The sequence below is a fragment of the Triplophysa dalaica genome, chromosome 14, assembly GCF_015846415.1.
Source record: "Triplophysa dalaica isolate WHDGS20190420 chromosome 14, ASM1584641v1, whole genome shotgun sequence".
Lineage (NCBI taxonomy): Eukaryota > Metazoa > Chordata > Actinopteri > Cypriniformes > Nemacheilidae > Triplophysa > Triplophysa dalaica.
This window is the reverse complement of record NC_079555.1, coordinates 20,916,490-20,939,895: the sequence shown is the minus strand read 5'-3', so window position 1 is coordinate 20,939,895 and position 23,406 is coordinate 20,916,490. Positions and strand designations below refer to the sequence as shown.

At 45.8% G+C, this 23,406-nt stretch overlaps 54 non-coding genes across 54 annotated transcripts; 26 read left to right on the top strand and 28 right to left on the bottom strand.

The window, feature by feature from the left end:
- Positions 1-24: 24 nt before the first annotated feature.
- trnad-guc (transfer RNA aspartic acid (anticodon GUC)) lies at positions 25-96 on the bottom strand. The gene has a single exon. It is a non-coding gene; the product is annotated as a tRNA-Asp (tRNA).
- A 365-nt stretch (positions 97-461) lies between these two features.
- Positions 462-568, bottom strand: LOC130436156 (U6 spliceosomal RNA). The gene has a single exon (XR_008908993.1). It is a non-coding gene; the product is annotated as a U6 spliceosomal RNA (small nuclear RNA).
- A 380-nt stretch (positions 569-948) lies between these two features.
- Positions 949-1,020, top strand: trnag-ucc (transfer RNA glycine (anticodon UCC)). Its single transcript has one exon. It is a non-coding gene; the product is annotated as a tRNA-Gly (tRNA).
- A 388-nt stretch (positions 1,021-1,408) lies between these two features.
- LOC130436233 (U5 spliceosomal RNA) lies at positions 1,409-1,523 on the top strand. Its single transcript, XR_008909067.1, has one exon. It is a non-coding gene; the product is annotated as a U5 spliceosomal RNA (small nuclear RNA).
- A 256-nt stretch (positions 1,524-1,779) lies between these two features.
- Positions 1,780-1,851, bottom strand: trnad-guc (transfer RNA aspartic acid (anticodon GUC)). Its single transcript has one exon. It is a non-coding gene; the product is annotated as a tRNA-Asp (tRNA).
- A 364-nt stretch (positions 1,852-2,215) lies between these two features.
- LOC130436155 (U6 spliceosomal RNA) lies at positions 2,216-2,322 on the bottom strand. The gene has a single exon (XR_008908992.1). It is a non-coding gene; the product is annotated as a U6 spliceosomal RNA (small nuclear RNA).
- A 379-nt stretch (positions 2,323-2,701) lies between these two features.
- Positions 2,702-2,773, top strand: trnag-ucc (transfer RNA glycine (anticodon UCC)). The gene has a single exon. It is a non-coding gene; the product is annotated as a tRNA-Gly (tRNA).
- A 388-nt stretch (positions 2,774-3,161) lies between these two features.
- LOC130436092 (U5 spliceosomal RNA) lies at positions 3,162-3,278 on the top strand. Its single transcript, XR_008908933.1, has one exon. It is a non-coding gene; the product is annotated as a U5 spliceosomal RNA (small nuclear RNA).
- Positions 3,279-3,534: 256 nt separating this feature from the next.
- On the bottom strand, positions 3,535-3,606 carry trnad-guc (transfer RNA aspartic acid (anticodon GUC)). The gene has a single exon. It is a non-coding gene; the product is annotated as a tRNA-Asp (tRNA).
- A 365-nt stretch (positions 3,607-3,971) lies between these two features.
- LOC130436154 (U6 spliceosomal RNA) lies at positions 3,972-4,078 on the bottom strand. The gene has a single exon (XR_008908991.1). It is a non-coding gene; the product is annotated as a U6 spliceosomal RNA (small nuclear RNA).
- A 379-nt stretch (positions 4,079-4,457) lies between these two features.
- On the top strand, positions 4,458-4,529 carry trnag-ucc (transfer RNA glycine (anticodon UCC)). Its single transcript has one exon. It is a non-coding gene; the product is annotated as a tRNA-Gly (tRNA).
- A 387-nt stretch (positions 4,530-4,916) lies between these two features.
- LOC130436232 (U5 spliceosomal RNA) lies at positions 4,917-5,031 on the top strand. Its single transcript, XR_008909066.1, has one exon. It is a non-coding gene; the product is annotated as a U5 spliceosomal RNA (small nuclear RNA).
- Positions 5,032-5,287: 256 nt separating this feature from the next.
- Positions 5,288-5,359, bottom strand: trnad-guc (transfer RNA aspartic acid (anticodon GUC)). The gene has a single exon. It is a non-coding gene; the product is annotated as a tRNA-Asp (tRNA).
- Positions 5,360-5,724: 365 nt separating this feature from the next.
- LOC130436153 (U6 spliceosomal RNA) lies at positions 5,725-5,831 on the bottom strand. The gene has a single exon (XR_008908990.1). It is a non-coding gene; the product is annotated as a U6 spliceosomal RNA (small nuclear RNA).
- Positions 5,832-6,211: 380 nt separating this feature from the next.
- On the top strand, positions 6,212-6,283 carry trnag-ucc (transfer RNA glycine (anticodon UCC)). Its single transcript has one exon. It is a non-coding gene; the product is annotated as a tRNA-Gly (tRNA).
- A 388-nt stretch (positions 6,284-6,671) lies between these two features.
- On the top strand, positions 6,672-6,786 carry LOC130436231 (U5 spliceosomal RNA). The gene has a single exon (XR_008909065.1). It is a non-coding gene; the product is annotated as a U5 spliceosomal RNA (small nuclear RNA).
- A 256-nt stretch (positions 6,787-7,042) lies between these two features.
- On the bottom strand, positions 7,043-7,114 carry trnad-guc (transfer RNA aspartic acid (anticodon GUC)). Its single transcript has one exon. It is a non-coding gene; the product is annotated as a tRNA-Asp (tRNA).
- Positions 7,115-7,479: 365 nt separating this feature from the next.
- LOC130436152 (U6 spliceosomal RNA) lies at positions 7,480-7,586 on the bottom strand. The gene has a single exon (XR_008908989.1). It is a non-coding gene; the product is annotated as a U6 spliceosomal RNA (small nuclear RNA).
- A 380-nt stretch (positions 7,587-7,966) lies between these two features.
- Positions 7,967-8,038, top strand: trnag-ucc (transfer RNA glycine (anticodon UCC)). The gene has a single exon. It is a non-coding gene; the product is annotated as a tRNA-Gly (tRNA).
- Positions 8,039-8,422: 384 nt separating this feature from the next.
- Positions 8,423-8,537, top strand: LOC130436230 (U5 spliceosomal RNA). The gene has a single exon (XR_008909064.1). It is a non-coding gene; the product is annotated as a U5 spliceosomal RNA (small nuclear RNA).
- Positions 8,538-8,793: 256 nt separating this feature from the next.
- trnad-guc (transfer RNA aspartic acid (anticodon GUC)) lies at positions 8,794-8,865 on the bottom strand. The gene has a single exon. It is a non-coding gene; the product is annotated as a tRNA-Asp (tRNA).
- Positions 8,866-9,227: 362 nt separating this feature from the next.
- LOC130436151 (U6 spliceosomal RNA) lies at positions 9,228-9,334 on the bottom strand. The gene has a single exon (XR_008908988.1). It is a non-coding gene; the product is annotated as a U6 spliceosomal RNA (small nuclear RNA).
- A 378-nt stretch (positions 9,335-9,712) lies between these two features.
- Positions 9,713-9,784, top strand: trnag-ucc (transfer RNA glycine (anticodon UCC)). Its single transcript has one exon. It is a non-coding gene; the product is annotated as a tRNA-Gly (tRNA).
- Positions 9,785-10,172: 388 nt separating this feature from the next.
- On the top strand, positions 10,173-10,287 carry LOC130436229 (U5 spliceosomal RNA). The gene has a single exon (XR_008909063.1). It is a non-coding gene; the product is annotated as a U5 spliceosomal RNA (small nuclear RNA).
- A 256-nt stretch (positions 10,288-10,543) lies between these two features.
- trnad-guc (transfer RNA aspartic acid (anticodon GUC)) lies at positions 10,544-10,615 on the bottom strand. The gene has a single exon. It is a non-coding gene; the product is annotated as a tRNA-Asp (tRNA).
- Positions 10,616-10,980: 365 nt separating this feature from the next.
- LOC130436150 (U6 spliceosomal RNA) lies at positions 10,981-11,087 on the bottom strand. Its single transcript, XR_008908987.1, has one exon. It is a non-coding gene; the product is annotated as a U6 spliceosomal RNA (small nuclear RNA).
- A 381-nt stretch (positions 11,088-11,468) lies between these two features.
- On the top strand, positions 11,469-11,540 carry trnag-ucc (transfer RNA glycine (anticodon UCC)). The gene has a single exon. It is a non-coding gene; the product is annotated as a tRNA-Gly (tRNA).
- Positions 11,541-11,923: 383 nt separating this feature from the next.
- Positions 11,924-12,038, top strand: LOC130436228 (U5 spliceosomal RNA). Its single transcript, XR_008909062.1, has one exon. It is a non-coding gene; the product is annotated as a U5 spliceosomal RNA (small nuclear RNA).
- Positions 12,039-12,294: 256 nt separating this feature from the next.
- On the bottom strand, positions 12,295-12,366 carry trnad-guc (transfer RNA aspartic acid (anticodon GUC)). The gene has a single exon. It is a non-coding gene; the product is annotated as a tRNA-Asp (tRNA).
- Positions 12,367-12,731: 365 nt separating this feature from the next.
- LOC130436149 (U6 spliceosomal RNA) lies at positions 12,732-12,838 on the bottom strand. Its single transcript, XR_008908986.1, has one exon. It is a non-coding gene; the product is annotated as a U6 spliceosomal RNA (small nuclear RNA).
- Positions 12,839-13,218: 380 nt separating this feature from the next.
- Positions 13,219-13,290, top strand: trnag-ucc (transfer RNA glycine (anticodon UCC)). Its single transcript has one exon. It is a non-coding gene; the product is annotated as a tRNA-Gly (tRNA).
- A 383-nt stretch (positions 13,291-13,673) lies between these two features.
- LOC130436227 (U5 spliceosomal RNA) lies at positions 13,674-13,788 on the top strand. Its single transcript, XR_008909061.1, has one exon. It is a non-coding gene; the product is annotated as a U5 spliceosomal RNA (small nuclear RNA).
- Positions 13,789-14,044: 256 nt separating this feature from the next.
- trnad-guc (transfer RNA aspartic acid (anticodon GUC)) lies at positions 14,045-14,116 on the bottom strand. Its single transcript has one exon. It is a non-coding gene; the product is annotated as a tRNA-Asp (tRNA).
- Positions 14,117-14,481: 365 nt separating this feature from the next.
- Positions 14,482-14,588, bottom strand: LOC130436148 (U6 spliceosomal RNA). The gene has a single exon (XR_008908985.1). It is a non-coding gene; the product is annotated as a U6 spliceosomal RNA (small nuclear RNA).
- A 379-nt stretch (positions 14,589-14,967) lies between these two features.
- trnag-ucc (transfer RNA glycine (anticodon UCC)) lies at positions 14,968-15,039 on the top strand. Its single transcript has one exon. It is a non-coding gene; the product is annotated as a tRNA-Gly (tRNA).
- A 387-nt stretch (positions 15,040-15,426) lies between these two features.
- Positions 15,427-15,541, top strand: LOC130436226 (U5 spliceosomal RNA). The gene has a single exon (XR_008909060.1). It is a non-coding gene; the product is annotated as a U5 spliceosomal RNA (small nuclear RNA).
- A 256-nt stretch (positions 15,542-15,797) lies between these two features.
- On the bottom strand, positions 15,798-15,869 carry trnad-guc (transfer RNA aspartic acid (anticodon GUC)). The gene has a single exon. It is a non-coding gene; the product is annotated as a tRNA-Asp (tRNA).
- A 365-nt stretch (positions 15,870-16,234) lies between these two features.
- On the bottom strand, positions 16,235-16,341 carry LOC130436147 (U6 spliceosomal RNA). The gene has a single exon (XR_008908984.1). It is a non-coding gene; the product is annotated as a U6 spliceosomal RNA (small nuclear RNA).
- A 380-nt stretch (positions 16,342-16,721) lies between these two features.
- Positions 16,722-16,793, top strand: trnag-ucc (transfer RNA glycine (anticodon UCC)). The gene has a single exon. It is a non-coding gene; the product is annotated as a tRNA-Gly (tRNA).
- Positions 16,794-17,176: 383 nt separating this feature from the next.
- LOC130436225 (U5 spliceosomal RNA) lies at positions 17,177-17,291 on the top strand. Its single transcript, XR_008909059.1, has one exon. It is a non-coding gene; the product is annotated as a U5 spliceosomal RNA (small nuclear RNA).
- A 256-nt stretch (positions 17,292-17,547) lies between these two features.
- Positions 17,548-17,619, bottom strand: trnad-guc (transfer RNA aspartic acid (anticodon GUC)). Its single transcript has one exon. It is a non-coding gene; the product is annotated as a tRNA-Asp (tRNA).
- A 365-nt stretch (positions 17,620-17,984) lies between these two features.
- LOC130436145 (U6 spliceosomal RNA) lies at positions 17,985-18,091 on the bottom strand. Its single transcript, XR_008908982.1, has one exon. It is a non-coding gene; the product is annotated as a U6 spliceosomal RNA (small nuclear RNA).
- A 380-nt stretch (positions 18,092-18,471) lies between these two features.
- Positions 18,472-18,543, top strand: trnag-ucc (transfer RNA glycine (anticodon UCC)). The gene has a single exon. It is a non-coding gene; the product is annotated as a tRNA-Gly (tRNA).
- A 388-nt stretch (positions 18,544-18,931) lies between these two features.
- On the top strand, positions 18,932-19,046 carry LOC130436224 (U5 spliceosomal RNA). The gene has a single exon (XR_008909058.1). It is a non-coding gene; the product is annotated as a U5 spliceosomal RNA (small nuclear RNA).
- Positions 19,047-19,301: 255 nt separating this feature from the next.
- On the bottom strand, positions 19,302-19,373 carry trnad-guc (transfer RNA aspartic acid (anticodon GUC)). The gene has a single exon. It is a non-coding gene; the product is annotated as a tRNA-Asp (tRNA).
- Positions 19,374-19,738: 365 nt separating this feature from the next.
- Positions 19,739-19,845, bottom strand: LOC130436144 (U6 spliceosomal RNA). The gene has a single exon (XR_008908981.1). It is a non-coding gene; the product is annotated as a U6 spliceosomal RNA (small nuclear RNA).
- A 380-nt stretch (positions 19,846-20,225) lies between these two features.
- trnag-ucc (transfer RNA glycine (anticodon UCC)) lies at positions 20,226-20,297 on the top strand. Its single transcript has one exon. It is a non-coding gene; the product is annotated as a tRNA-Gly (tRNA).
- Positions 20,298-20,685: 388 nt separating this feature from the next.
- LOC130436223 (U5 spliceosomal RNA) lies at positions 20,686-20,800 on the top strand. Its single transcript, XR_008909057.1, has one exon. It is a non-coding gene; the product is annotated as a U5 spliceosomal RNA (small nuclear RNA).
- A 256-nt stretch (positions 20,801-21,056) lies between these two features.
- Positions 21,057-21,128, bottom strand: trnad-guc (transfer RNA aspartic acid (anticodon GUC)). The gene has a single exon. It is a non-coding gene; the product is annotated as a tRNA-Asp (tRNA).
- A 365-nt stretch (positions 21,129-21,493) lies between these two features.
- Positions 21,494-21,600, bottom strand: LOC130436143 (U6 spliceosomal RNA). Its single transcript, XR_008908980.1, has one exon. It is a non-coding gene; the product is annotated as a U6 spliceosomal RNA (small nuclear RNA).
- Positions 21,601-21,978: 378 nt separating this feature from the next.
- trnag-ucc (transfer RNA glycine (anticodon UCC)) lies at positions 21,979-22,050 on the top strand. Its single transcript has one exon. It is a non-coding gene; the product is annotated as a tRNA-Gly (tRNA).
- A 388-nt stretch (positions 22,051-22,438) lies between these two features.
- LOC130436222 (U5 spliceosomal RNA) lies at positions 22,439-22,553 on the top strand. Its single transcript, XR_008909056.1, has one exon. It is a non-coding gene; the product is annotated as a U5 spliceosomal RNA (small nuclear RNA).
- Positions 22,554-22,809: 256 nt separating this feature from the next.
- Positions 22,810-22,881, bottom strand: trnad-guc (transfer RNA aspartic acid (anticodon GUC)). The gene has a single exon. It is a non-coding gene; the product is annotated as a tRNA-Asp (tRNA).
- Positions 22,882-23,246: 365 nt separating this feature from the next.
- Positions 23,247-23,353, bottom strand: LOC130436142 (U6 spliceosomal RNA). The gene has a single exon (XR_008908979.1). It is a non-coding gene; the product is annotated as a U6 spliceosomal RNA (small nuclear RNA).
- Between the last annotated feature and the right edge of the window lie 53 nt (positions 23,354-23,406).

The following is a 23,406-nucleotide window of genomic DNA, read 5'->3' as shown; positions in this document are numbered from 1 at the left end:
GGTGGAACTGAAATCAAATCAAGCCTCCCCGTCGGGGAATCGAACCCCGGTCTTCCGCGTGACAGGCGGAGATACTGTCCACTATACTAACGAGGAATTGACGTTTGATGCATAGCCCCAACATGGGACGGCAACTGGTACAAACGCCAAATTCGCTCCTGTTTGGCTATTCCATTACAGAAAGAAAGAGGAAGGGTAGTGGTGACTGTAACCAACTGCTGATCAGTTCAATTGTTTTAGATCACCTCAAAACAAACAGAGCCAATCGAAAACGTTTCTCCTGCAAGTGGTTGAAGTTTTTAAAGATAGAAAGTTGTTTTTAGTGTTAGTATAAACTAGGCCAGTTTTAGTGTGATACAATTTGTTTTGCACTGAAGCTCTTTGTTGTGATCTTGTTGTTCCGATTGCTTCCATTGTTTACCTCATTTGTTAGTCGTTTTGGATAAAAGCGTCTGCTAAATGTAAATATGGAGCGCTTCACGGATTTGCGTGTCATCCTTTCGCAGGGGCCATGCTAATCTTCTCTGTATCGATCCAATTTTAGTATATGCGCTGCCTTAGCAAGCACGATCGCCAAGGCAGAACAATTTACCTATACACCTCGTTTCACAGCAAGCTGTCAGCTGGCTGGTAAGTCCCAGACAGCCCACCATCCAGTGTGACACCACACGTGTCTTCAGGCTGGAGAAACAAACCCTGACCTCACTGTTGGATGGAATGGCAGACTGTGTATTCTAGTGGGAAGCTGAGATTTAAGGCTGCAGACAGGACGATTCTAATCACAAAGCCGACGTAAAAGGTGTGTGTAGACTCATCGGAGTCATGTGTACCAGGAGACTTGAGGTATCTCGTAAAATCGTACCTTCACACGCCTGTATATCTTTGTGTGGTCTCACAGCACTGTGTTCAGTAGAAGTGGAAGTCCATCAAGCCAGCTCCTATTTGTGTGCGTTGGTGGTATAGTGGTGAGCATAGCTGCCTTCCAAGCAGTTGACCCGGGTTCGATTCCCGGCCAACGCATTCTGAGAAGTAGATAGAGCGAGGGCTGTGCAATGCGTCTCTTTAACGCTTTGAACGTGTAGTCATAGCCTGTCGAATTGCAACCGTGGAATCAAGGATTCTCGTGTATTTGAATGGGCGGCTTTGCTATTATTTGCGCTGCCTATGTCATTCAGTGTGCAGTGTAAAGTAAGAAGGGCTCTATCTTAAGGAAAAAACAAGGTCGCACGCCAGACTCCACCCCACGAAACAACGCCACCGTAGGCTTCTGTGAAGCACTGCACTCTTGTGCTGGCTTTCTTAAGCTCTTCCTAATTGCGATGTTCCGGGAAGCGTTCACTAGAGATCACCCTCTTTAAACATGATGGTGTTACGTGGTGAGTCCTCTGGTTCAACTGTTTGTGGATATAGCTCGAGTTTTCCTTCATCTACGCATAAATCTTTCGCCTTTTACTAAAGATTTCCGTGGAGGGAAACCTTTGCGAGTTTGTCGTATTTTTGGGTGCTTTGCTTACAGCAGAGCAGCATACGTTTGTAAACGATAGCAGAGGGCGGACGTTTGTACTGGAAATGCCAAACCGCAGCTCGTCCAAACCTGCCTACAACTTAGGTTGGTTAAAGAAAATCAAGAAAACCATCAATCCAAAATGTTTTTTCGAGTTGTATCCGACAACAAAGTGGAAGGGGTGGTCTCAAGAAACGGGTTCGAACAAGGGTGGCCGTTGTAATCTTGAGCTGTTTGAAATTGCCACTTGAGGTGGAACTGAAATCAAATCAAGCCTCCCCGTCGGGGAATCGAACCCCGGTCTTCCGCGTGACAGGCGGAGATACTGTCCACTATACTAACGAGGAATTGACGTTTGATGCATAGCCCCAACATGGGACGGCAACTGGTACAAACGCCAAATTCGCTCCTGTTTGGCTATTCCATTACAGAAAGAAAGAGGAAGGGTAGTGGTGACTGTAACCAACTGCTGATCAGTTCAATTGTTTTAGATCACCTCAAAACAAACAGAGCCAATCGAAAACGTTTCTCCTGCAAGTGGTTGAAGTTTTTAAAGATAGAAAGTTGTTTTTAGTGTTAGTATAAACTAGGCCAGTTTAGTGTGATACAATTTGTTTTGCACTGAAGCTCTTTGTTGTGATCTTGTTGTTCCGATTGCTTCCATTGTTTACCTCATTTGTTAGTCGTTTTGGATAAAAGCGTCTGCTAAATGTAAATATGGAGCGCTTCACGGATTTGCGTGTCATCCTTTCGCAGGGGCCATGCTAATCTTCTCTGTATCGATCCAATTTTAGTATATGCGCTGCCTTAGCAAGCACGATCGCCAAGGCAGAACAATTTACCTATACACCTCGTTTCACAGCAAGCTGTCAGCTGGCTGGTAAGTCCCAGACAGCCCACCATCCAGTGTGACACCACACGTGTCTTCAGGCTGGAGAAACAAACCCTGACCTCACTGTTGGATGGAATGGCAGACTGTGTATTCTAGTGGAAGCTGAGATTTAAGGCTGCAGACAGGACGATTCTAATCACAAAGCCGACGTAAAAGGTGTGTGTAGACTCATCGGAGTCATGTGTACCAGGAGACTTGAGGTATCTCGTAAAATCGTACCTTCACACGCCTGTATATCTTTGTGTGGTCTCACAGCACTGTGTTCAGTAGAAGTGGAAGTCCATCAAGCCAGCTCCTATTTGTGTGCGTTGGTGGTATAGTGGTGAGCATAGCTGCCTTCCAAGCAGTTGACCCGGGTTCGATTCCCGGCCAACGCATTCTGAGAAGTAGATAGAGCGAGGGCTGTGCAATGCGTCTCTTTAACGCTTTGAACGTGTAGTCATAGCCTGTCGAATTGCAACCGTGGAATCAAGGATTCTCGTGTATTTGAATGGGCGGCTTTGCTATTATTTGCGCTGCCTATGTCATTCAGTGTGCAGTGTAAAGTAAGAAGGGCTCTATCTTAAGGAAAAAAACAAGGTCGCACGCCAGACTCCACCCCACGAAACAACGCCACCGTAGGCTTCTGTGAAGCACTGCACTCTTGTGCTGGCTTTCTTAAGCTCTTCCTAATTGCGATGTTCCGGGAAGCGTTCACTAGAGATCACCCTCTTTAAACATGATGGTGTTACGTGGTGAGTCCTCTGGTTCACTGTTTGTGGATATAGCTCGAGTTTTCCTTCATCTACGCATAAATCTTTCGCCTTTTACTAAAAGATTTCCGTGGAGGGAAACCTTTGCGAGTTTGTCGTATTTTTTGGGTGCTTTGCTTACAGCAGAGCAGCATACGTTTGTAAACGATAGCAGAGGGGCGGACGTTTGTACTGGAAATGCCAAACCGCAGCTCGTCCAAACCTGCCTACAACTTAGGTTGGTTAAAGAAAATCAAGAAAACCATCAATCCAAAATGTTTTTTCGAGTTGTATCCGACAACAAAGTGGAGGGGTGGTTCAAGAAACGGGTTCGAACAAGGGTGGCCGTTGTAATCTTGAGCTGTTTGAAATTGCCACTTGAGGTGGGAACTGAAATCAAATCAAGCCTCCCCGTCGGGGAATCGAACCCCGGTCTTCCGCGTGACAGGCGGAGATACTGTCCACTATACTAACGAGGAATAGACGTTTGATGCATAGCCCCAACATGGGACGGCAACTGGTACAAACGCCAAATTCGCTCCTGTTTGGCTATTCCATTACAGAAAGAAAGAGGAAGGGTAGTGGTGACTGTAACCAACTGCTGATCAGTTCAATTGTTTTAGATCACCTCAAAACAAACAGAGCCAATCGAAAACGTTTCTCCTGCAAGTGGTTGAAGTTTTTAAAGATAGAAAGTTGTTTTTAGTGTTAGTATAAACTAGGCCAGTTTTAGTGTGATACAATTTGTTTTGCACTGAAGCTCTTTGTTGTGATCTTGTTGTTCCGATTGCTTCCATTGTTTACCTCATTTGTTAGTCGTTTTGGATAAAAGCGTCTGCTAAATGTAAATATGGAGCGCTTCACGGATTTGCGTGTCATCCTTTCGCAGGGGCCATGCTAATCTTCTCTGTATCGATCCAATTTTAGTATATGCGCTGCCTTAGCAAGCACGATCGCCAAGGCAGAACAATTTACCTATACGCCTCGTTTCACAGCAAGCTGTCAGCTGGCTGGTAAGTCCCAGACAGCCCACCATCCAGTGTGACACCACACGTGTCTTCAGGCTGGAGAAACAAACCCTGACCTCACTGTTGGATGGAATGGCAGACTGTGTATTCTAGTGGGAAGCTGAGATTTAAGGCTGCAGACAGGACGATTCTAATCACAAAGCCGACGTAAAGGTGTGTGTAGACTCATCGGAGTCATGTGTACCAGGAGACTTGAGGTATCGCGTAAAATCGTACCTTCACACGCCTGTATATCTTTGTGTGGTCTCACAGCACTGTGTTCAGTAGATGTGGAAGTCCATCAAGCCAGCTCCTATTTGTGTGCGTTGGTGGTATAGTGGTGAGCATAGCTGCCTTCCAAGCAGTTGACCCGGGTTCGATTCCCGGCCAACGCATTCTGAGAAGTAGATAGAGCGAGGCTGTGCAATGCGTCTCTTTAACGCTTTGAATGTGTAGTCATAGCCTGTCGAATTGCAACCGTGGAATCAAGGATTCTCGTGTATTTGAATGGGCGGCTTTGCTATTATTTGCGCTGCCTATGTCATTCAGTGTGCAGTGTAAAGTAAGAAGGGCTCTATCTTAAGGAAAAAACAAGGTCGCACGCCAGACTCCACCCCACGAAACAACGCCACCGTAGGCTTCTGTGAAGCACTGCACTCTTGTGCTGGCTTTCTTAAGCTCTTCCTAATTGCGATGTTCCGGGAAGCGTTCACTAGAGATCACCCTCTTTAAACATGATGGTGTTACGTGGTGAGTCCTCTGGTTCAACTGTTTGTGGATATAGCTCGAGTTTTCCTTCATCTACGCATAAATCTTTCGCCTTTTACTAAAGATTTCCGTGGAGGGAAACCTTTGCGAGTTTGTCGTATTTTTGGGTGCTTTGCTTACAGCAGAGCAGCATACGTTTGTAAACAATAGCAGAGGGCGGACGTTTGTACTGGAAATGCCAAACCGCAGCTCGTCCAAACCTGCCTACAACTTAGGTTGGTTAAAGAAAATCAAGAAAACCATCAATCCAAAATGTTTTTTCGAGTTGTATCCGACAACAAAGTGGAAGGGGTGGTCTCAAGAAACGGGTTCGAACAAGGGTGGCCGTTGTAATCTTGAGCTGTTTGAAATTGCCACTTGAGGTGGAACTGAAATCAAATCAAGCCTCCCCGTCGGGGAATCGAACCCCGGTCTTCCGCGTGACAGGCGGAGATACTGTCCACTATACTAACGAGGAATTGACGTTTGATGCATAGCCCCAACATGGGACGGCAACTGGTACAAACGCCAAATTCGCTCCTGTTTGGCTATTCCTTTACAGAAAGAAAGAGGAAGGGTAGTGGTGACTGTAACCAACTGCTGATCAGTTCAATTGTTTTAGATCACCTCAAAACAAACAGAGCCAATCGAAAACGTTTCTCCTGCAAGTGGTTGAAGTTTTTAAAGATAGAAAGTTGTTTTTAGTGTTAGTATAAACTAGGCCAGTTTTAGTGTGATACAATTTGTTTTGCACTGAAGCTCTTTGTTGTGATCTTGTTGTTCCGATTGCTTCCATTGTTTACCTCATTTGTTAGTCGTTTTGGATAAAAGCGTCTGCTAAATGTAAATATGGAGCGCTTCACGGATTTGCGTGTCATCCTTTCGCAGGGGCCATGCTAATCTTCTCTGTATCGATCCAATTTTAGTATATGCGCTGCCTTAGCAAGCACGATCGCCAAGGCAGAACAATTTACCTATACGCCTCGTTTCACAGCAAGCTGTCAGCTGGCTGGTAAGTCCCAGACAGCCCACCATCCAGTGTGACACCACACGTGTCTTCAGGCTGGAGAAACAAACCCTGACCTCACTGTTGGATGGAATGGCAGACTGTGTATTCTAGTGGGAAGCTGAGATTTAAGGCTGCAGACAGGACGATTCTAATCACAAAGCCGACGTAAAAGGTGTGTGTAGACTCATCGGAGTCATGTGTACCAGGAGACTTGAGGTATCGCGTAAAATCGTACCTTCACACGCCTGTATATCTTTGTGTGGTCTCACAGCACTGTGTTCAGTAGATGTGGAAGTCCATCAAGCCAGCTCCTATTTGTGTGCGTTGGTGGTATAGTGGTGAGCATAGCTGCCTTCCAAGCAGTTGACCCGGGTTCGATTCCCGGCCAACGCATTCTGAGAAGTAGATAGAGCGAGGGCTGTGCAATGCGTCTCTTTAACGCTTTGAATGTGTAGTCATAGCCTGTCGAATTGCAACCGTGGAATCAAGGATTCTCGTGTATTTGAATGGGCGGCTTTGCTATTATTTGCGCTGCCTATGTCATTCAGTGTGCAGTGTAAAGTAAGAAGGGCTCTATCTTAAGGAAAAAACAAGGTCGCACGCCAGACTCCACCCCACGAAACAACGCCACCGTAGGCTTCTGTGAAGCACTGCACTCTTGTGCTGGCTTTCTTAAGCTCTTCCTAATTGCGATGTTCCGGGAAGCGTTCACTAGAGATCACCCTCTTTAAACATGATGGTGTTACGTGGTGAGTCCTCTGGTTCAACTGTTTGTGGATATAGCTCGAGTTTTCCTTCATCTACGCATAAATCTTTCGCCTTTTACTAAAGATTTCCGTGGAGGGAAACCTTTGCGAGTTTGTCGTATTTTTGGGTGCTTTGCTTACAGCAGAGCAGCATACGTTTGTAAACGATAGCAGAGGGCGGACGTTTGTACTGGAAATGCCAAACCGCAGCTCGTCCAAACCTGCCTACAACTTAGGTTGGTTAAAGAAAATCAAGAAAACCATCAATCCAAAATGTTTTTTCGAGTTGTATCCGACAACAAAGTGGAAGGGGTGGTCTCAAGAAACGGGTTCGAACAAGGGTGGCCGTTGTAATCTTGAGCTGTTTGAAATTGCCACTTGAGGTGGAACTGAAATCAAATCAAGCCTCCCCGTCGGGGAATCGAACCCCGGTCTTCCGCGTGACAGGCGGAGATACTGTCCACTATACTAACGAGGAATTGACGTTTGATGCATAGCCCCAACATGGGACGGCAACTGGTACAAACGCCAAATTCGCTCCTGTTTGGCTATTCCTTTACAGAAAGAAAGAGGAAGGGTAGTGGTGACTGTAACCAACTGCTGATCAGTTCAATTGTTTTAGATCACCTCAAAACAAACAGAGCCAATCGAAAACGTTTCTCCTGCAAGTGGTTGAAGTTTTTAAAGATAGAAAGTTGTTTTTAGTGTTAGTATAAACTAGGCCAGTTTTAGTGTGATACAATTTGTTTTGCACTGAAGCTCTTTGTTGTGATCTTGTTGTTCCGATTGCTTCCATTGTTTACCTCATTTGTTAGTCGTTTTGGATAAAAGCGTCTGCTAAATGTAAATATGGAGCGCTTCACGGATTTGCGTGTCATCCTTTCGCAGGGGCCATGCTAATCTTCTCTGTATCGATCCAATTTTAGTATATGCGCTGCCTTAGCAAGCACGATCGCCAAGGCAGAACAATTTACCTATACGCCTCGTTTCACAGCAAGCTGTCAGCTGGCTGGTAAGTCCCAGACAGCCCACCATCCAGTGTGACACCACACGTGTCTTCAGGCTGGAGAAACAAACCCTGACCTCACTGTTGGATGGAATGGCAGACTGTGTATTCTAGTGGGAAGCTGAGATTTAAGGCTGCAGACAGGACGATTCTAATCACAAAGCCGACGTAAAAGGTGTGTGTAGACTCATCGGAGTCATGTGTACCAGGAGACTTGAGGTATCGCGTAAAATCGTACCTTCACACGCCTGTATATCTTTGTGTGGTCTCACAGCACTGTGTTCAGTAGATGTGGAAGTCCATCAAGCCAGCTCCTATTTGTGTGCGTTGGTGGTATAGTGGTGAGCATAGCTGCCTTCCAAGCAGTTGACCCGGGTTCGATTCCCGGCCAACGCATTCTGAGAAGTAGATAGAGCGCTGTGCAATGCGTCTCTTTAACGCTTTGAATGTGTAGTCATAGCCTGTCGAATTGCAACCGTGGAATCAAGGATTCTCGTGTATTTGAATGGGCGGCTTTGCTATTATTTGCGCTGCCTATGTCATTCAGTGTGCAGTGTAAAGTAAGAAGGGCTCTATCTTAAGGAAAAAACAAGGTCGCACGCCAGACTCCACCCCACGAAACAACGCCACCGTAGGCTTCTGTGAAGCACTGCACTCTTGTGCTGGCTTTCTTAAGCTCTTCCTAATTGCGATGTTCCGGGAAGCGTTCACTAGAGATCACCCTCTTTAAACATGATGGTGTTACGTGGTGAGTCCTCTGGTTCAACTGTTTGTGGATATAGCTCGAGTTTTCCTTCATCTACGCATAAATCTTTCGCCTTTTACTAAAGATTTCCGTGGAGGGAAACCTTTGCGAGTTTGTCGTATTTTTGGGTGCTTTGCTTACAGCAGAGCAGCATACGTTTGTAAACAATAGCAGAGGGCGGACGTTTGTACTGGAAATGCCAAACCGCAGCTCGTCCAAACCTGCCTACAACTTAGGTTGGTTAAAGAAAATCAAGAAAACCATCAATCCAAAATGTTTTTTCGAGTTGTATCCGACAACAAAGTGGAAGGGGTGGTCTCAAGAAACGGGTTCGAACAAGGGTGGCCGTTGTAATCTTGAGCTGTTTGAAATTGCCACTTGAGGTGGAACTGAAATCAAATCAAGCCTCCCCGTCGGGGAATCGAACCCCGGTCTTCCGCGTGACAGGCGGAGATACTGTCCACTATACTAACGAGGAATTGACGTTTGATGCATAGCCCCAACATGGGACGCAACTGGTACAAACGCCAAATTCGCTCCTGTTTGGCTATTCCTTTACAGAAAGAAAGAGGAAGGGTAGTGGTGACTGTAACCAACTGCTGATCAGTTCAATTGTTTTAGATCACCTCAAAAAACAGAGCCAATCGAAAACGTTTCTCCTGCAAGTGGTTGAAGTTTTTAAAGATAGAAAGTTGTTTTTAGTGTTAGTATAAACTAGGCCAGTTTTAGTGTGATACAATTTGTTTTGCACTGAAGCTCTTTGTTGTGATCTTGTTGTTCCGATTGCTTCCATTGTTTACCTCATTTGTTAGTCGTTTTGGATAAAAGCGTCTGCTAAATGTAAATATGGAGCGCTTCACGGATTTGCGTGTCATCCTTTCGCAGGGGCCATGCTAATCTTCTCTGTATCGATCCAATTTTAGTATATGCGCTGCCTTAGCAAGCACGATCGCCAAGGCAGAACAATTTACCTATACCTCGTTTCACAGCAAGCTGTCAGCTGGCTGGTAAGTCCCAGACAGCCCACCATCCAGTGTGACACCACACGTGTCTTCAGGCTGGAGAAACAAACCCTGACCTCACTGTTGGATGGAATGGCAGACTGTGTATTCTAGTGGGAAGCTGAGATTTAAGGCTGCAGACAGGACGATTCTAATCACAAAGCCGACGTAAAAGGTGTGTGTAGACTCATCGGAGTCATGTGTACCAGGAGACTTGAGGTATCGCGTAAAATCGTACCTTCACACGCCTGTATATCTTTGTGTGGTCTCACAGCACTGTGTTCAGTAGATGTGGAAGTCCATCAAGCCAGCTCCTATTTGTGTGCGTTGGTGGTATAGTGGTGAGCATAGCTGCCTTCCAAGCAGTTGACCCGGGTTCGATTCCCGGCCAACGCATTCTGAGAAGTAGATAGAGCGAGGGCTGTGCAATGCGTCTCTTTAACGCTTTGAATGTGTAGTCATAGCCTGTCGAATTGCAACCGTGGAATCAAGGATTCTCGTGTATTTGAATGGGCGGCTTTGCTATTATTTGCGCTGCCTATGTCATTCAGTGTGCAGTGTAAAGTAAGAAGGGCTCTATCTTAAGGAAAAAACAAGGTCGCACGCCAGACTCCACCCCACGAAACAACGCCACCGTAGGCTTCTGTGAAGCACTGCACTCTTGTGCTGGCTTTCTTAAGCTCTTCCTAATTGCGATGTTCCGGGAAGCGTTCACTAGAGATCACCCTCTTTAAACATGATGGTGTTACGTGGTGAGTCCTCTGGTTCAACTGTTTGTGGATATAGCTCGAGTTTTCCTTCATCTACGCATAAATCTTTCGCCTTTTACTAAAGATTTCCGTGGAGGGAAACCTTTGCGAGTTTGTCGTATTTTTGGGTGCTTTGCTTACAGCAGAGCAGCATACGTTTGTAAACAATAGCAGAGGGCGGACGTTTGTACTGGAAATGCCAAACCGCAGCTCGTCCAAACCTGCCTACAACTTAGGTTGGTTAAAGAAAATCAAGAAAACCATCAATCCAAAATGTTTTTTCGAGTTGTATCCGACAACAAAGTGGAAGGGGTGGTCTCAAGAAACGGGTTCGAACAAGGGTGGCCGTTGTAATCTTGAGCTGTTTGAAATTGCCACTTGAGGTGGAACTGAAATCAAATCAAGCCTCCCCGTCGGGGAATCGAACCCCGGTCTTCCGCGTGACAGGCGGAGATACTGTCCACTATACTAACGAGGAATTGACGTTTGATGCATAGCCCCAACATGGGACGGCAACTGGTACAAACGCCAAATTCGCTCCTGTTTGGCTATTCCTTTACAGAAAGAAAGAGGAAGGGTAGTGGTGACTGTAACCAACTGCTGATCAGTTCAATTGTTTTAGATCACCTCAAAACAAACAGAGCCAATCGAAAACGTTTCTCCTGCAAGTGGTTGAAGTTTTTAAAGATAGAAAGTTGTTTTTAGTGTTAGTATAAACTAGGCCAGTTTTAGTGTGATACAATTTGTTTTGCACTGAAGCTCTTTGTTGTGATCTTGTTGTTCCGATTGCTTCCATTGTTTACCTCATTTGTTAGTCGTTTTGGATAAAAGCGTCTGCTAAATGTAAATATGGAGCGCTTCACGGATTTGCGTGTCATCCTTTCGCAGGGGCCATGCTAATCTTCTCTGTATCGATCCAATTTTAGTATATGCGCTGCCTTAGCAAGCACGATCGCCAAGGCAGAACAATTTACCTATACGCCTCGTTTCACAGCAAGCTGTCAGCTGGCTGGTAAGTCCCAGACAGCCCACCATCCAGTGTGACACCACACGTGTCTTCAGGCTGGAGAAACAAACCCTGACCTCACTGTTGGATGGAATGGGCAGACTGTGTATTCTAGTGGGAAGCTGAGATTTAAGGCTGCAGACAGGACGATTCTAATCACAAAGCCGACGTAAAAGGTGTGTGTAGACTCATCGGAGTCATGTGTACCAGGAGACTTGAGGTATCGCGTAAAATCGTACCTTCACACGCCTGTATATCTTTGTGTGGTCTCACAGCACTGTGTTCAGTAGATGTGGAAGTCCATCAAGCCAGCTCCTATTTGTGTGCGTTGGTGGTATAGTGGTGAGCATAGCTGCCTTCCAAGCAGTTGACCCGGGTTCGATTCCCGGCCAACGCATTCTGAGAAGTAGATAGAGCGAGGGCAATGCGTCTCTTTAACGCTTTGAATGTGTAGTCATAGCCTGTCGAATTGCAACCGTGGAATCAAGGATTCTCGTGTATTTGAATGGGCGGCTTTGCTATTATTTGCGCTGCCTATGTCATTCAGTGTGCAGTGTAAAGTAAGAAGGGCTCTATCTTAAGGAAAAAACAAGGTCGCACGCCAGACTCCACCCCACGAAACAACGCCACCGTAGGCTTCTGTGAAGCACTGCACTCTTGTGCTGGCTTTCTTAAGCTCTTCCTAATTGCGATGTTCCGGGAAGCGTTCACTAGAGATCACCCTCTTTAAACATGATGGTGTTACGTGGTGAGTCCTCTGGTTCAACTGTTTGTGGATATAGCTCGAGTTTTCCTTCATCTACGCATAAATCTTTCGCCTTTTACTAAAGATTTCCGTGGAGGGAAACCTTTGCGAGTTTGTCGTATTTTTGGGTGCTTTGCTTACAGCAGAGCAGCATACGTTTGTAAACAATAGCAGAGGGCGGACGTTTGTACTGGAAATGCCAAACCGCAGCTCGTCCAAACCTGCCTACAACTTAGGTTGGTTAAAGAAAATCAAGAAAACCATCAATCCAAAATGTTTTTTCGAGTTGTATCCGACAACAAAGTGGAAGGGGTGGTCTCAAGAAACGGGTTCGAACAAGGGTGGCCGTTGTAATCTTGAGCTGTTTGAAATTGCCACTTGAGGTGGAACTGAAATCAAATCAAGCCTCCCCGTCGGGGAATCGAACCCCGGTCTTCCGCGTGACAGGCGGAGATACTGTCCACTATACTAACGAGGAATTGACGTTTGATGCATAGCCCCAACATGGGACGGCAACTGGTACAAACGCCAAATTCGCTCCTGTTTGGCTATTCCTTTACAGAAAGAAAGAGGAAGGGTAGTGGTGACTGTAACCAACTGCTGATCAGTTCAATTGTTTTAGATCACCTCAAAACAAACAGAGCCAATCGAAAACGTTTCTCCTGCAAGTGGTTGAAGTTTTTAAAGATAGAAAGTTGTTTTTAGTGTTAGTATAAACTAGGCCAGTTTTAGTGTGATACAATTTGTTTTGCACTGAAGCTCTTTGTTGTGATCTTGTTGTTCCGATTGCTTCCATTGTTTACCTCATTTGTTAGTCGTTTTGGATAAAAGCGTCTGCTAAATGTAAATATGGAGCGCTTCACGGATTTGCGTGTCATCCTTTCGCAGGGGCCATGCTAATCTTCTCTGTATCGATCCAATTTTAGTATATGCGCTGCCTTAGCAAGCACGATCGCCAAGGCAGAACAATTTACCTATACGCCTCGTTTCACAGCAAGCTGTCAGCTGGCTGGTAAGTCCCAGACAGCCCACCATCCAGTGTGACACCACACGTGTCTTCAGGCTGGAGAAACAAACCCTGACCTCACTGTTGGATGGAATGGCAGACTGTGTATTCTAGTGGGAAGCTGAGATTTAAGGCTGCAGACAGGACGATTCTAATCACAAAGCCGACGTAAAAGGTGTGTGTAGACTCATCGGAGTCATGTGTACCAGGAGACTTGAGGTATCGCGTAAAATCGTACCTTCACACGCCTGTATATCTTTGTGTGGTCTCACAGCACTGTGTTCAGTAGATGTGGAAGTCCATCAAGCCAGCTCCTATTTGTGTGCGTTGGTGGTATAGTGGTGAGCATAGCTGCCTTCCAAGCAGTTGACCCGGGTTCGATTCCCGGCCAACGCATTCTGAGAAGTAGATAGAGCGAGTGCAATGCGTCTCTTTAACGCTTTGAATGTGTAGTCATAGCCTGTCGAATTGCAACCGTGGAATCAAGGATTCTCGTGTATTTGAATGGGCGGCTTTGCTATTATTTGCGCTGCCTATGTCATTCAGTGTGCAGTGTAAAGTAAGAAGGGCTCTATCTTAAGGAAAAAACAAGGTCGCACGCCAGACTCCACCCCACGAAACAACGCCACCGTAGGCTTCTGTGAAGCACTGCACTCTTGTGCTGGCTTTCTTAAGCTCTTCCTAATTGCGATGTTCCGGGAAGCGTTCACTAGAGATCACCCTCTTTAAACATGATGGTGTTACGTGGTGAGTCCTCTGGTTCAACTGTTTGTGGATATAGCTCGAGTTTTCCTTCATCTACGCATAAATCTTTCGCCTTTTACTAAAGATTTCCGTGGAGGGAAACCTTTGCGAGTTTGTCGTATTTTTGGGTGCTTTGCTTACAGCAGAGCAGCATACGTTTGTAAACAATAGCAGAGGGCGGACGTTTGTACTGGAAATGCCAAACCGCAGCTCGTCCAAACCTGCCTACAACTTAGGTTGGTTAAAGAAAATCAAGAAAACCATCAATCCAAAATGTTTTTTCGAGTTGTATCCGACAACAAAGTGGAAGGGGTGGTCTCAAGAAACGGGTTCGAACAAGGGTGGCCGTTGTAATCTTGAGCTGTTTGAAATTGCCACTTGAGGTGGAACTGAAATCAAATCAAGCCTCCCCGTCGGGGAATCGAACCCCGGTCTTCCGCGTGACAGGCGGAGATACTGTCCACTATACTAACGAGGAATTGACGTTTGATGCATAGCCCCAACATGGGACGGCAACTGGTACAAACGCCAAATTCGCTCCTGTTTGGCTATTCCTTTACAGAAAGAAAGAGGAAGGGTAGTGGTGACTGTAACCAACTGCTGATCAGTTCAATTGTTTTAGATCACCTCAAAACAAACAGAGCCAATCGAAAACGTTTCTCCTGCAAGTGGTTGAAGTTTTTAAAGATAGAAAGTTGTTTTTAGTGTTAGTATAAACTAGGCCAGTTTTAGTGTGATACAATTTGTTTTGCACTGAAGCTCTTTGTTGTGATCTTGTTGTTCCGATTGCTTCCATTGTTTACCTCATTTGTTAGTCGTTTTGGATAAAAGCGTCTGCTAAATGTAAATATGGAGCGCTTCACGGATTTGCGTGTCATCCTTTCGCAGGGGCCATGCTAATCTTCTCTGTATCGATCCAATTTTAGTATATGCGCTGCCTTAGCAAGCACGATCGCCAAGGCAGAACAATTTACCTATACGCCTCGTTTCACAGCAAGCTGTCAGCTGGCTGGTAAGTCCCAGACAGCCCACCATCCAGTGTGACACCACACGTGTCTTCAGGCTGGAGAACAAACCCTGACCTCACTGTTGGATGGAATGGCAGACTGTGTATTCTAGTGGGAAGCTGAGATTTAAGGCTGCAGACAGGACGATTCTAATCACAAAGCCGACGTAAAAGGTGTGTGTAGACTCATCGGAGTCATGTGTACCAGGAGACTTGAGGTATCGCGTAAAATCGTACCTTCACACGCCTGTATATCTTTGTGTGGTCTCACAGCACTGTGTTCAGTAGATGTGGAAGTCCATCAAGCCAGCTCCTATTTGTGTGCGTTGGTGGTATAGTGGTGAGCATAGCTGCCTTCCAAGCAGTTGACCCGGGTTCGATTCCCGGCCAACGCATTCTGAGAAGTAGATAGAGCGAGGCTGTGCAATGCGTCTCTTTAACGCTTTGAATGTGTAGTCATAGCCTGTCGAATTGCAACCGTGGAATCAAGGATTCTCGTGTATTTGAATGGGCGGCTTTGCTATTATTTGCGCTGCCTATGTCATTCAGTGTGCAGTGTAAAGTAAGAAGGGCTCTATCTTAAGGAAAAAACAAGGTCGCACGCCAGACTCCACCCCACGAAACAACGCCACCGTAGGCTTCTGTGAAGCACTGCACTCTTGTGCTGGCTTTCTTAAGCTCTTCCTAATTGCGATGTTCCGGGAAGCGTTCACTAGAGATCACCCTCTTTAAACATGATGGTGTTACGTGGTGAGTCCTCTGGTTCAACTGTTTGTGGATATAGCTCGAGTTTTCCTTCATCTACGCATAAATCTTTCGCCTTTTACTAAAGATTTCCGTGGAGGGAAACCTTTGCGAGTTTGTCGTATTTTTGGGTGCTTTGCTTACAGCAGAGCAGCATACGTTTGTAAACAATAGCAGAGGGCGGACGTTTGTACTGGAAATGCCAAACCGCAGCTCGTCCAAACCTGCCTACAACTTAGGTTGGTTAAAGAAAATCAAGAAAACCATCAATCCAAAATGTTTTTTCGAGTTGTATCCGACAACAAAGTGGAAGGGGTGGTCTCAAGAAACGGGTTCGAACAAGGGTGGCCGTTGTAATCTTGAGCTGTTTGAAATTGCCACTTGAGGTGGAACTGAAATCAAATCAAGCCTCCCCGTCGGGGAATCGAACCCCGGTCTTCCGCGTGACAGGCGGAGATACTGTCCACTATACTAACGAGGAATTGACGTTTGATGCATAGCCCCAACATGGGACGGCAACTGGTACAAACGCCAAATTCGCTCCTGTTTGGCTATTCCTTTACAGAAAGAAAGAGGAAGGGTAGTGGTGACTGTAACCAACTGCTGATCAGTTCAATTGTTTTAGATCACCTCAAAACAAACAGAGCCAATCGAAAACGTTTCTCCTGCAAGTGGTTGAAGTTTTTAAAGATAGAAAGTTGTTTTTAGTGTTAGTATAAACTAGGCCAGTTTTAGTGTGATACAATTTGTTTTGCACTGAAGCTCTTTGTTGTGATCTTGTTGTTCCGATTGCTTCCATTGTTTACCTCATTTGTTAGTCGTTTTGGATAAAAGCGTCTGCTAAATGTAAATATGGAGCGCTTCACGGATTTGCGTGTCATCCTTTCGCAGGGGCCATGCTAATCTTCTCTGTATCGATCCAATTTTAGTATATGCGCTGCCTTAGCAAGCACGATCGCCAAGGCAGAACAATTTACCTATACGCCTCGTTTCACAGCAAGCTGTCAGCTGGCTGGTAAGTCCCAGACAGCCCACCATCCAGTGTGACACCACACGTGTCTTCAGGCTGGAGAAACAAACCCTGACCTCACTGTTGGATGGAATGGCAGACTGTGTATTCTAGTGGGAAGCTGAGATTTAAGGCTGCAGACAGGACGATTCTAATCACAAAGCCGACGTAAAAGGTGTGTGTAGACTCATCGGAGTCATGTGTACCAGGAGACTTGAGGTATCGCGTAAAATCGTACCTTCACACGCCTGTATATCTTTGTGTGGTCTCACAGCACTGTGTTCAGTAGATGTGGAAGTCCATCAAGCCAGCTCCTATTTGTGTGCGTTGGTGGTATAGTGGTGAGCATAGCTGCCTTCCAAGCAGTTGACCCGGGTTCGATTCCCGGCCAACGCATTCTGAGAAGTAGATAGAGCGGCTGTGCAATGCGTCTCTTTAACGCTTTGAATGTGTAGTCATAGCCTGTCGAATTGCAACCGTGGAATCAAGGATTCTCGTGTATTTGAATGGGCGGCTTTGCTATTATTTGCGCTGCCTATGTCATTCAGTGTGCAGTGTAAAGTAAGAAGGGCTCTATCTTAAGGAAAAAACAAGGTCGCACGCCAGACTCCCCCACGAAACAACGCCACCGTAGGCTTCTGTGAAGCACTGCACTCTTGTGCTGGCTTTCTTAAGCTCTTCCTAATTGCGATGTTCCGGGAAGCGTTCACTAGAGATCACCCTCTTTAAACATGATGGTGTTACGTGGTGAGTCCTCTGGTTCAACTGTTTGTGGATATAGCTCGAGTTTTCCTTCATCTACGCATAAATCTTTCGCCTTTTACTAAAGATTTCCGTGGAGGGAAACCTTTGCGAGTTTGTCGTATTTTTGGGTGCTTTGCTTACAGCAGAGCAGCATACGTTTGTAAACAATAGCAGAGGGCGGACGTTTGTACTGGAAATGCCAAACCGCAGCTCGTCCAAACCTGCCTACAACTTAGGTTGGTTAAAGAAAATCAAGAAAACCATCAATCCAAAATGTTTTTTCGAGTTGTATCCGACAACAAAGTGGAAGGGGTGGTCTCAAGAAACGGGTTCGAACAAGGGTGGCCGTTGTAATCTTGAGCTGTTTGAAATTGCCACTTGAGGTGGAACTGAAATCAAATCAAGCCTCCCCGTCGGGGAATCGAACCCCGGTCTTCCGCGTGACAGGCGGAGATACTGTCCACTATACTAACGAGGAATTGACGTTTGATGCATAGCCCCAACATGGGACGGCAACTGGTACAAACGCCAAATTCGCTCCTGTTTGGCTATTCCTTTACAGAAAGAAAGAGGAAGGGTAGTGGTGACTGTAACCAACTGCTGATCAGTTCAATTGTTTTAGATCACCTCAAAACAAACAGAGCCAATCGAAAACGTTTCTCCTGCAAGTGGTTGAAGTTTTTAAAGATAGAAAGTTGTTTTTAGTGTTAGTATAAACTAGGCCAGTTTTAGTGTGATACAATTTGTTTTGCACTGAAGCTCTTTGTTGTGATCTTGTTGTTCCGATTGCTTCCATTGTTTACCTCATTTGTTAGTCGTTTTGGATAAAAGCGTCTGCTAAATGTAAATATGGAGCGCTTCACGGATTTGCGTGTCATCCTTTCGCAGGGGCCATGCTAATCTTCTCTGTATCGATCCAATTTTAGTATATGCGCTGCCTTAGCAAGCACGATCGCCAAGGCAGAACAATTTACCTATACGCCTCGTTTCACAGCAAGCTGTCAGCTGGCTGGTAAGTCCCAGACAGCCCACCATCCAGTGTGACACCACACGTGTCTTCAGGCTGGAGAAACAAACCCTGACCTCACTGTTGGATGGAATGGCAGACTGTGTATTCTAGTGGGAAGCTGAGATTTAAGGCTGCAGACAGGACGATTCTAATCACAAAGCCGACGTAAAAGGTGTGTGTAGACTCATCGGAGTCATGTGTACCAGGAGACTTGAGGTATCGCGTAAAATCGTACCTTCACACGCCTGTATATCTTTGTGTGGTCTCACAGCACTGTGTTCAGTAGATGTGGAAGTCCATCAAGCCAGCTCCTATTTGTGTGCGTTGGTGGTATAGTGGTGAGCATAGCTGCCTTCCAAGCAGTTGACCCGGGTTCGATTCCCGGCCAACGCATTCTGAGAAGTAGATAGAGCGAGGGCTGTGCAATGCGTCTCTTTAACGCTTTGAATGTGTAGTCATAGCCTGTCGAATTGCAACCGTGGAATCAAGGATTCTCGTGTATTTGAATGGGCGGCTTTGCTATTATTTGCGCTGCCTATGTCATTCAGTGTGCAGTGTAAAGTAAGAAGGGCTCTATCTTAAGGAAAAAACAAGGTCGCACGCCAGACTCCACCCCACGAAACAACGCCACCGTAGGCTTCTGTGAAGCACTGCACTCTTGTGCTGGCTTTCTTAAGCTCTTCCTAATTGCGATGTTCCGGGAAGCGTTCACTAGAGATCACCCTCTTTAAACATGATGGTGTTACGTGGTGAGTCCTCTGGTTCAACTGTTTGTGGATATAGCTCGAGTTTTCCTTCATCTACGCATAAATCTTTCGCCTTTTACTAAAGATTTCCGTGGAGGGAAACCTTTGCGAGTTTGTCGTATTTTTGGGTGCTTTGCTTACAGCAGAGCAGCATACGTTTGTAAACATAGCAGAGGGCGGACGTTTGTACTGGAAATGCCAAACCGCAGCTCGTCCAAACCTGCCTACAACTTAGGTTGGTTAAAGAAAATCAAGAAAACCATCAATCCAAAATGTTTTTTCGAGTTGTATCCGACAACAAAGTGGAAGGGGTGGTCTCAAGAAACGGGTTCGAACAAGGGTGGCCGTTGTAATCTTGAGCTGTTTGAAATTGCCACTTGAGGTGGAACTGAAATCAAATCAAGCCTCCCCGTCGGGGAATCGAACCCCGGTCTTCCGCGTGACAGGCGGAGATACTGTCCACTATACTAACGAGGAATTGACGTTTGATGCATAGCCCCAACATGGGACGGCAACTGGTACAAACGCCAAATTCGCTCCTGTTTGGCTATTCCTTTACAGAAAGAAAGAGGAAGGGTAGTGGTGACTGTAACCAACTGCTGATCAGTTCAATTGTTTTAGATCACCTCAAAACAAACAGAGCCAATCGAAAACGTTTCTCCTGCAAGTGGTTGAAGTTTTTAAAGATAGAAAGTTGTTTTTAGTGTTAGTATAAACTAGGCCAGTTTTAGTGTGATACAATTTGTTTTGCACTGAAGCTCTTTGTTGTGATCTTGTTGTTCCGATTGCTTCCATTGTTTACCTCATTTGTTAGTCGTTTTGGATAAAAGCGTCTGCTAAATGTAAATATGGAGCGCTTCACGGATTTGCGTGTCATCCTTTCGCAGGGGCCATGCTAATCTTCTCTGTATCGATCCAATTTTAGTATATGCGCTGCCTTAGCAAGCACGATCGCCAAGGCAGAACAATTTACCTATACGCCTCGTTTCACAGCAAGCTGTCAGCTGGCTGGTAAGTCCCAGACAGCCCACCATCCAGTGTGACACCACACGTGTCTTCAGGCTGGAGAAACAAACCCTGACCTCACTGTTGGATGGAATGGCAGACTGTGTATTCTAGTGGGAAGCTGAGATTTAAGGCTGCAGACAGGACGATTCTAATCACAAAGCCGACGTAAAAGGTGTGTGTAGACTCATCGGAGTCATGTGTACCAGGAGACTTGAGGTATCGCGTAAAATCGTACCTTCACACGCCTGTATATCTTTGTGTGGTCTCACAGCACTGTGTTCAGTAGATGTGGAAGTCCATCAAGCCAGCTCCTATTTGTGTGCGTTGGTGGTATAGTGGTGAGCATAGCTGCCTTCCAAGCAGTTGACCCGGGTTCGATTCCCGGCCAACGCATTCTGAGAAGTAGATAGAGCGAGGGCTGTGCAATGCGTCTCTTTAACGCTTTGAATGTGTAGTCATAGCCTGTCGAATTGCAACCGTGGAATCAAGGATTCTCGTGTATTTGAATGGGCGGCTTTGCTATTATTTGCGCTGCCTATGTCATTCAGTGTGCAGTGTAAAGTAAGAAGGGCTCTATCTTAAGGAAAAAACAAGGTCGCACGCCAGACTCCACCCCACGAAACAACGCCACCGTAGGCTTCTGTGAAGCACTGCACTCTTGTGCTGGCTTTCTTAAGCTCTTCCTAATTGCGATGTTCCGGGAAGCGTTCACTAGAGATCACCCTCTTTAAACATGATGGTGTTACGTGGTGAGTCCTCTGGTTCAACTGTTTGTGGATATAGCTCGAGTTTTCCTTCATCTACGCATAAATCTTTCGCCTTTTACTAAAGATTTCCGTGGAGGGAAACCTTTGCGAGTTTGTCGTATTTTTGGGTGCTTTGCTTACAGCAGAGCAGCATACGTTTGTAAACAATAGCAGAGGGCGGACGTTTGTACTGGAAATGCCAAACCGCAGCTCGTCCAAACCTGCCTACAACTTAGGTTGGTTAAAGAAAATCAAGAAAACCATCAATCCAAAATGTTTTTTCGAGTTGTATCCGACAACAAAGTGGAAGGGGTGGTCTCAAGAAACGGGTTCGAACAAGGGTGGCCGTTGTAATCTTGAGCTGTTTGAAATTGCCACTTGAGGTGGAACTGAAATCAAATCAAGCCTCCCCGTCGGGGAATCGAACCCCGGTCTTCCGCGTGACAGGCGGAGATACTGTCCACTATACTAACGAGGAATTGACGTTTGATGCATAGCCCCAACATGGGACGGCAACTGGTACAAACGCCAAATTCGCTCCTGTTTGGCTATTCCTTTACAGAAAGAAAGAGGAAGGGTAGTGGTGACTGTAACCAACTGCTGATCAGTTCAATTGTTTTAGATCACCTCAAAACAAACAGAGCCAATCGAAAACGTTTCTCCTGCAAGTGGTTGAAGTTTTTAAAGATAGAAAGTTGTTTTTAGTGTTAGTATAAACTAGGCCAGTTTTAGTGTGATACAATTTGTTTTGCACTGAAGCTCTTTGTTGTGATCTTGTTGTTCCGATTGCTTCCATTGTTTACCTCATTTGTTAGTCGTTTTGGATAAAAGCGTCTGCTAAATGTAAATATGGAGCGCTTCACGGATTTGCGTGTCATCCTTTCGCAGGGGCCATGCTAATCTTCTCTGTATCGATCCAATTTTAGTATATGCGCTGCCTTAGCAAGCACGATCGCCAAGGCAGAACAATTTACCTATACGCCTCGTTTCACAGCAAGCTGTCAGCTGGCTGGTAAGTCCCAGACAGCCCACCATCCAGTGTGACACCACACGTGTCTTCAGGCTGGAGAAACAAACCCTGACCTCACTGTTGGATGGAATGGCAGACTGTGTATTCTAGTGGGAAGCTGAGATTTAAGGCTGCAGACAGGACGATTCTAATCACAAAGCCGACGTAAAAGGTGTGTGTAGACTCATCGGAGTCATGTGTACCAGGAGACTTGAGGTATCGCGTAAAATCGTACCTTCACACGCCTGTATATCTTTGTGTGGTCTCACAGCACTGTGTTCAGTAAGTGGAAGTCCATCAAGCCAGCTCCTATTTGTGTGCGTTGGTGGTATAGTGGTGAGCATAGCTGCCTTCCAAGCAGTTGACCCGGGTTCGATTCCCGGCCAACGCATTCTGAGAAGTAGATAGAGCGAGGGCTGTGCAATGCGTCTCTTTAACGCTTTGAATGTGTAGTCATAGCCTGTCGAATTGCAACCGTGGAATCAAGGATTCTCGTGTATTTGAATGGGCGGCTTTGCTATTATTTGCGCTGCCTATGTCATTCAGTGTGCAGTGTAAAGTAAGAAGGGCTCTATCTTAAGGAAAAAACAAGGTCGCACGCCAGACTCCACCCCACGAAACAACGCCACCGTAGGCTTCTGTGAAGCACTGCACTCTTGTGCTGGCTTTCTTAAGCTCTTCCTAATTGCGATGTTCCGGGAAGCGTTCACTAGAGATCACCCTCTTTAAACATGATGGTGTTACGTGGTGAGTCCTCTGGTTCAACTGTTTGTGGATATAGCTCGAGTTTTCCTTCATCTACGCATAAATCTTTCGCCTTTTACTAAAGATTTCCGTGGAGGGAAACCTTTGCGAGTTTGTCGTATTTTTGGGTGCTTTGCTTACAGCAGAGCAGCATACGTTTGTAAACAATAGCAGAGGGCGGACGTTTGTACTGGAAATGCCAAACCGCAGCTCGTCCAAACCTGCCTACAACTTAGGTTGGTTAAAGAAAATCAAGAAAACCATCAATCCAAAATGTTTTTTCGAGTTGTATCCGACAACAAAGTGGAAGGGGTGGTCTCAAGAAACGGGTTCGAACAAGGGTGGCCGTTGTAATCTTGAGCTGTTTGAAATTGCCACTTGAGGTGGAACTGAAATCAAATCAAGCCTCCCCGTCGGGGAATCGAACCCCGGTCTTCCGCGTGACAGGCGGAGATACTGTCCACTATACTAACGAGGAATTGACGTTTGATGCATAGCCCCAACATGGGACGGCAACTGGTACAAACGCCAAATTCGCTCCTGTTTGGCTATTCCTTTACAGAAAGAAAGAGGAAGGGTAGTGGTGACTGTAACCAACTGCTGATCAGTTCAATTGTTTTAGATCACCTCAAAACAAACAGAGCCAATCGAAAACGTTTCTCCTGCAAGTGGTTGAAGTTTTTAAAGATAGAAAGTTGTTTTTAGTGTTAGTATAAACTAGGCCAGTTTTAGTGTGATACAATTTGTTTTGCACTGAAGCTCTTTGTTGTGATCTTGTTGTTCCGATTGCTTCCATTGTTTACCTCATTTGTTAGTCGTTTTGGATAAAAGCGTCTGCTAAATGTAAATATGGAGCGCTTCACGGATTTGCGTGTCATCCTTTCGCAGGGGCCATGCTAATCTTCTCTGTATCGATCCAATTTTAGTATATGCGCTGCCTTAGCAAGCACGATCGCCAAGGCAGAACAATTTACCTATACGCCTCGTTTCACAGCAAGCTGTC